Here is a 6,170-nt window from a genome sequence, read left to right as displayed (position 1 = left end):
TATAGTAGTCAGAGCAAGAAAGAACTGATATTGATAATATTTAAACTAGTAGCTTATTCAAAGAAATTAATTTGTGACTACTGTAAAAATGGCCAAATATAATGCGAAATATATTTCGCGTCGAACGACCCGCGAATCGGCGGCGCGCTATATTATGAGAATAATAAATTATTAATGAAATTAATATAAATTGAATGAATATTTAATTAACGAATTATACGTATATTAGTAGAGCTTTATTTGATTTTAATATCTTCTTCTTTTTTTTTTTTTTTTAAATATTCTTTGTTCGTCGTTCGTTTAAACATTTGCTTCGCGTCGAGGCGTGTGCAAAAATATGAACAAAAGGCGCGGCGGGAGGGTTGGGACAAAGGGTCCTAGACCTATATATATATATTATTATAACACGACTCGAAATTCGAATTGCAATTATTTTTATTTCTTTCGATTCGAACGATGAGCATACACACAATGTGGTGTTTGATTTAATATTAATAATATATTTCTCGCGAATTGTTCATTTTTGTCATTGTTGTTCTCAACCCTCCTGACACTAGCGACGCGAAGACACGAAGCAAAAGGTGCTTCCGACTGCGATTGGCCAGTGCAAAATAACTTGTTCGAAGCCCCTTTTCGAATCACAAAGACTGAATTCGTTAAATCGACGCTGTCGCGGTTGGCAACGCTTTTTTTTTTTTCTTTTAGTAGCTTTTCTCTGACAACAACAAAATAATAGAAAGGAACCATTTGTGTTCTTTACAAACGCACCTACCTACTTCTCTACTACTACCCCCTTTTTTTCGTCATCCTTTTTTTACTACTTCTTTTTTCTTGCACTTTTCTTTCGCCTATTGTTTTTTTTCCTCCTTTCTTTTTATATTTCTGTTTTTGTTACTTTCGCCGCGAAGTTTCACTTCTTTCGTCTTTCGCGCTTTTATTATTTCTCTCTTTACCTGTTTTTTTCTTTCCCCCCACTCCCCCTCTTTTTTTTCCGTATTTGTTTTTATTCTTCTCTGCTACATTTCTAAACGTACCTGCCCTCTCTACCCCCCCACCCACCTCCCTCTTCCCCCTTAACTACCCGCGCGTTTCGTTTCGTTCGCCAACCGCGACACGCGTCACGGTCTAGACTGAATTTCTCGACACAATTGTCATCTTCGTTTAATTAATTAATTAATTAATTAATTAATTAGTCGACGTGTTATTGGACTGATTTGTAATCCCCCGCCTTCCCCCCTCCCCTTTTTAATTTTCTTTTTTTTTTTTTTTTTTTTATTTCTCTTTTTAACTGATGTTACCAAACTGTTAATTAAAAAAGTATCTAATTGTTAAGTTAAAGAGATTAATGAGATCGTGTATAAAAACGCCGTGTTAAAAACGATCTTTGGCACGGGGGTACCGTAGGAGTTGTTCGAACGAACCGGAAAATAGAAATAAATAAATAAATAAATAAAATGAATGAAAAAAACGAAAAAAAAAGAAAGAAAAAAAAGATATATATAAGAAAAAAAAAAAAATGAAAGACTCCGGAAAATCGGAGAACGATGTGATCGAGATACTACAGAGTTCGCGTTCGCTAAAATAAAATGAAGGAAAATGGGTGGTAACGGATTTTAGAAACGATATACACGTATTATGTCGCGTTCGTTTTCATATTAACTTTTTTTCGTTAAGTTTTTTTTTTCTCTCAACGTAAAGATATTTACTACGATTAAATCGAAGAAAATAATGCGGTCGAGAGCGTGTAAACGCGTAAACATCATCACATATCCTTAATCTGTATACGATCGACTGCATATTATATTTGATACTTCTTTTCGTTTGCTTTTCGTTTCCACCGATAGGCTTCTAGCACACAGGCACTAAAACCCGTTATATTCGCGGTGAAAACGTGTACGGGCATATAATACATACCTTACTACTACATATGCATACGATTTTATGTAGCCACACGCTCCACGCTAGCGCACAAACAAGCAGTAATAGTTTCTTTTTTTTATTCTTTTTGTCACTTTTTTTTGTTGTTGTTATTATTATTGTTGTTGTCGCGCGCGCGCGTTGCCTCTAACACATAATTTTCTTTTTCTTTTGTAACTCGCCACTTATAATCCCCCACCCACGTAGATATCTAATGCAATAGGCAAGTTAGAACCTAATTACGTTTTACACGCACAATTTTTTTTTTGTCACACAGAAGAAAAGAAGTTTTCACGTTGCTTACTTTTTTTTTTTTTTTTCTTTTTTTTTTCTTGTTCTTTTTAATGTCTTTTTATTTTAATTATCTTTTTTTCTTTTTTTTTTTTTTTCTTTTTTTTTTTTAAATAATCTTTTAACAATAATTTTAAATATATCTTCTCTTGTTTAACTTTTTTCTTTTAATCTTTTTTTTTTTTAACGAGCACAGCGTACACGTATATAAAACATGCATACATACACACTCACATACACGTATTACACAAGCACGGTTATAATAGACACATGCTGATACATGTACACACATACGCACGCAAGCATCGTACAATAGCTTTTAATCATAAAATACATAAGCCATAATTCCATAATTGCGCTATATTAGAATTATCGATTCAATCGATTCCAGGGATACTACAGAGCAGACATACTATTGGTACCTGCGCGAACAAAAAGACACATTAAAAGATAGTTTACGAAGCATCGAGAGTCAGAGAGGTAAAGTGATAGAGAGGTAGGGAAGGGAAATAAAAGAATTTATACGCGAAGTTGCGAAAGATTTTTATGTACCGGTGCTCGTTAGTTCCGAATTTGAAAGCTTTCGTGACGGATAAGAAAGAAAGAGAGAGAAAGAGAGAAAGAAAGAAAGAAAGAAAGAAAGAAAGAGAGTGAGAAAGAAAGAAAAATAAAGAAAGGTCAAAAGTCGAGGAAAAATTTTTGACAAATCGGAACAAAAGAAAAATAATAATAAAATAAAATAAAATAAAATAAAAAATAAGTCTGAGAAAAATATTTTCCGTTTTAAAATGACTTCGACTCGCGTACAATTAAAACGAAAAATCGAGCGTTATCGTGTTTTACTTATTATTTGTTATCTGCCAAGGTGTTCTGGTTATAGTATATATTTATTGATGACTATTATTATTATATTATTATATTATATTATAATTTTTAAGCTGCGTCAAATGCATTTTAATATATTTTCATTTTTATATATATTATATATATATATATATGTATATATATATATAATACGAAAAAATGTACTATTTGGTTTAATAATTCGTTTGTGTTTTTATTTGTTTCTAATAACCTATCACATCCTCAAAGTAAAGTAAATCACAGGTACGCGTAGAGAGATACAAATCTATGTATGTATGTATGTAGTACGTATATTTTTAGAGACGCATACATATACGTACGTAGGTGCACGTATATGCATGCGAAATAATGTTCGTGTTTACTTACATGTTCTCGCGTATATATACATGCACGAGCCTTTAACCCTTAGCCCTTGGCCCTTTAACACTTTCATGATAGTTACACCGTGCTTGGGATCGTGGCTAAAGTATCTATCTATACATATGTGTATATGTATTCGTTTTACGTAAAGAACAATATCTTTCAGGCTGCGAGATTAAGGGTTAATGGTAACGACAAATATCAATTTCATACATTTCTTTAATTCCAGGTTGAAGGTAAGTGTTCGAAGCCTCGATCCAGCAGGGCAGGATCGATGATTTTGTGTCATTGTCAATGTCTCATTTGCGATGATGTCGTGGATCTTGCTCGTTCTTAAAAAAAGAAACGTGATTCCTTTTGATGAATATAAATGAATATTTATATACGTCAATTCAATTAGTTTCTAGATTGACGCGATTCATATTCTTTTAATATTACTATTACTACTACTATTACTATATATATACTATATAATTTGCTTTCTTTTTTTATTATTATACGAGAAAAGTTCACGTTTTCACACACGTTTATAAAACGTTAATATAATAAGTTAGTGCTTTCGAACGAGAATTGTGTAAGTCGCCATGCTTGATATATATATCGTCTATCCTTTTTCTTTTTTGTTTTTAAATCTCTTTTTTTTTTTGTTTTTTTTTTTGGTCTTTTTTCTTAATTTAATCATCATTACAAACGCGTTCACACTTCGACATGATATATCATAATTATTATATATTATCGATCATATCGTGACAAGAGATTTTTAAAACGGTTTTACGAACGACGTTTCTCTCGTTTCGTCTTCGCTGATAATGTATTACGAAGTGAACACAGAAAAAGACATTTTAATTAAAAAGAAGTAAAAGAAAAAATATAAAGATAAAATATTGCAACAAAAAGATTTAGGAAGAGAGAAACTCGAACTCGAAAGTTGATTCTCGCTCGTTTCTCGCGTGGGTTGAAAAAAGGTGGTGGGGGATTTTTCGTGGCATTTTTTTTTAAATACGACGACTGCTCGTGTGGAATTATAAAGCCGTATATATATATATATATATATACTTCTTAACGTTTTAACGGGCGTGCGTGGAAAATCTTAAGGAAATGATGACGAGGATTGCTCATCACAAGTGTGGGTTGTGTCGAAAGGGGTAAGGGGGATCAGGGAGGGATTGGTGGGTCGATGGGGGCGTGGTGAAGAGAGAGCACGTGTTAAAGAAGAGAAAACTGTTTAAATTTCGTCGTACCGTTCGTCGAATTCATTTTTGTATAAATATATATCTATATATAATATATATATATATATTTATGCATACAGATATCTATGTATAATGTATATAATTAAAATACAATTATTTTGCAATACAAATGTATGCAAGAACATTATACATATGTATATATATATATATATGTATGTATGTATAATAATAATAATTATATACATACAATATTACGTTTACCTCGAATTGCATGCTTTAAGTGTCTCCCAGAATGCTCAGTGTTTCCTTCTCGTCATTTCTCTTTTGTTAGGCCTCACGTACGTATACATATAGTATAACTAAAGAGTGTTCTACGTCCTTTTCCTTAACGAGACATCAGCGTGGGAGTATAGCACAACGCGGTGTCTCACTTTCTTTTCTTCCAATGACTTCCGTATCTCTCTTTCTCTCTAATTCCTACCGAATCTGTGAATCGTCGTTCCAATCCTGCTCGTTCTCGCTCTTTTCTTTATTATATATATCTCTCTCTCTTTCTTTCTATTATTTCTCTCATTACATTATTTTCATTTTATTTCTTTTCCCTTTTCCATATACATAAATTGCACATATATTCATATAATGTGCGTTAATAAATATAGATAGGAGACAAGAAGAGATTTCGACACGTACGTTGCACACACATACATATATATAGGAAATACAAATGTGGTGTATATATATGTAGAGGAGAAAACCGCCCTCCACTTTCCTCGATTTATATATTTGTATGATAATACGAGTCGTACATATATATTGTATATATTTAGGTACGTGGTAACGTAGAGAGGAATTCGTCGCTCAGTTAGAGACCATCCATATCTATCCCCGTTATCTTCCATTCCCGTTATCCATCCAGTTGTCCAACCATGCAACCCCTGATACTGGTGCTGCCATCGTTGTCGTCGTTACTGCTACTGCTACTACTGCTCCTGTTGCTGGTGCTGTTGCTGCTGCTACTGCTGTTACTACTACTACTACTGATGTTGCTGCAGGTTCTTTAGCCTGAAGCTTAATGAGAGACACATCTCGAGAAATTGGATAAAGAGCAATTTTCCAAAGGCGAGCCCGAGAATGGGTAGGGAACGATCTCTTCTTCGCTTTCGCATTGCTTTCCACTATCATCGTGTATCTCCTCCTTCCTTCCTACCTTCATTTCTCTCTTCTTCTCTTCCTCCCTTTTTTTTCTTTACCTCTCTCCATTTCCTCGACGATATGATAACGCTCGAAGAGAGCCCCGTTCGAAGGAGGAAAGAAGAACACTTTCCGAGCACATATTATATCCCTATAAACGGGGAGGGGTCGCCAGTACGAAATACCAATAGGCAGGAGGGCGGTCGCGCTATCATCTCTCCTCGTATCTTTTTTAATTAACGAGAACGTGCATACGCAAAAGACTTTGGTTATACAAAATGAACCGTGTACTGTACGCCTTCTTAAAATATTGACGTTTAACTCGACGACAACGACGACGCAAAAAAAAAAAAA

This window comes from Polistes canadensis, unplaced genomic scaffold (assembly GCF_001313835.1).
Source record: "Polistes canadensis isolate GaletaPanama2010 unplaced genomic scaffold, ASM131383v1 scaffold_3, whole genome shotgun sequence".
NCBI lineage: Eukaryota > Metazoa > Arthropoda > Insecta > Hymenoptera > Vespidae > Polistes > Polistes canadensis.
Note: the sequence above shows the minus strand (reverse complement) of the source record.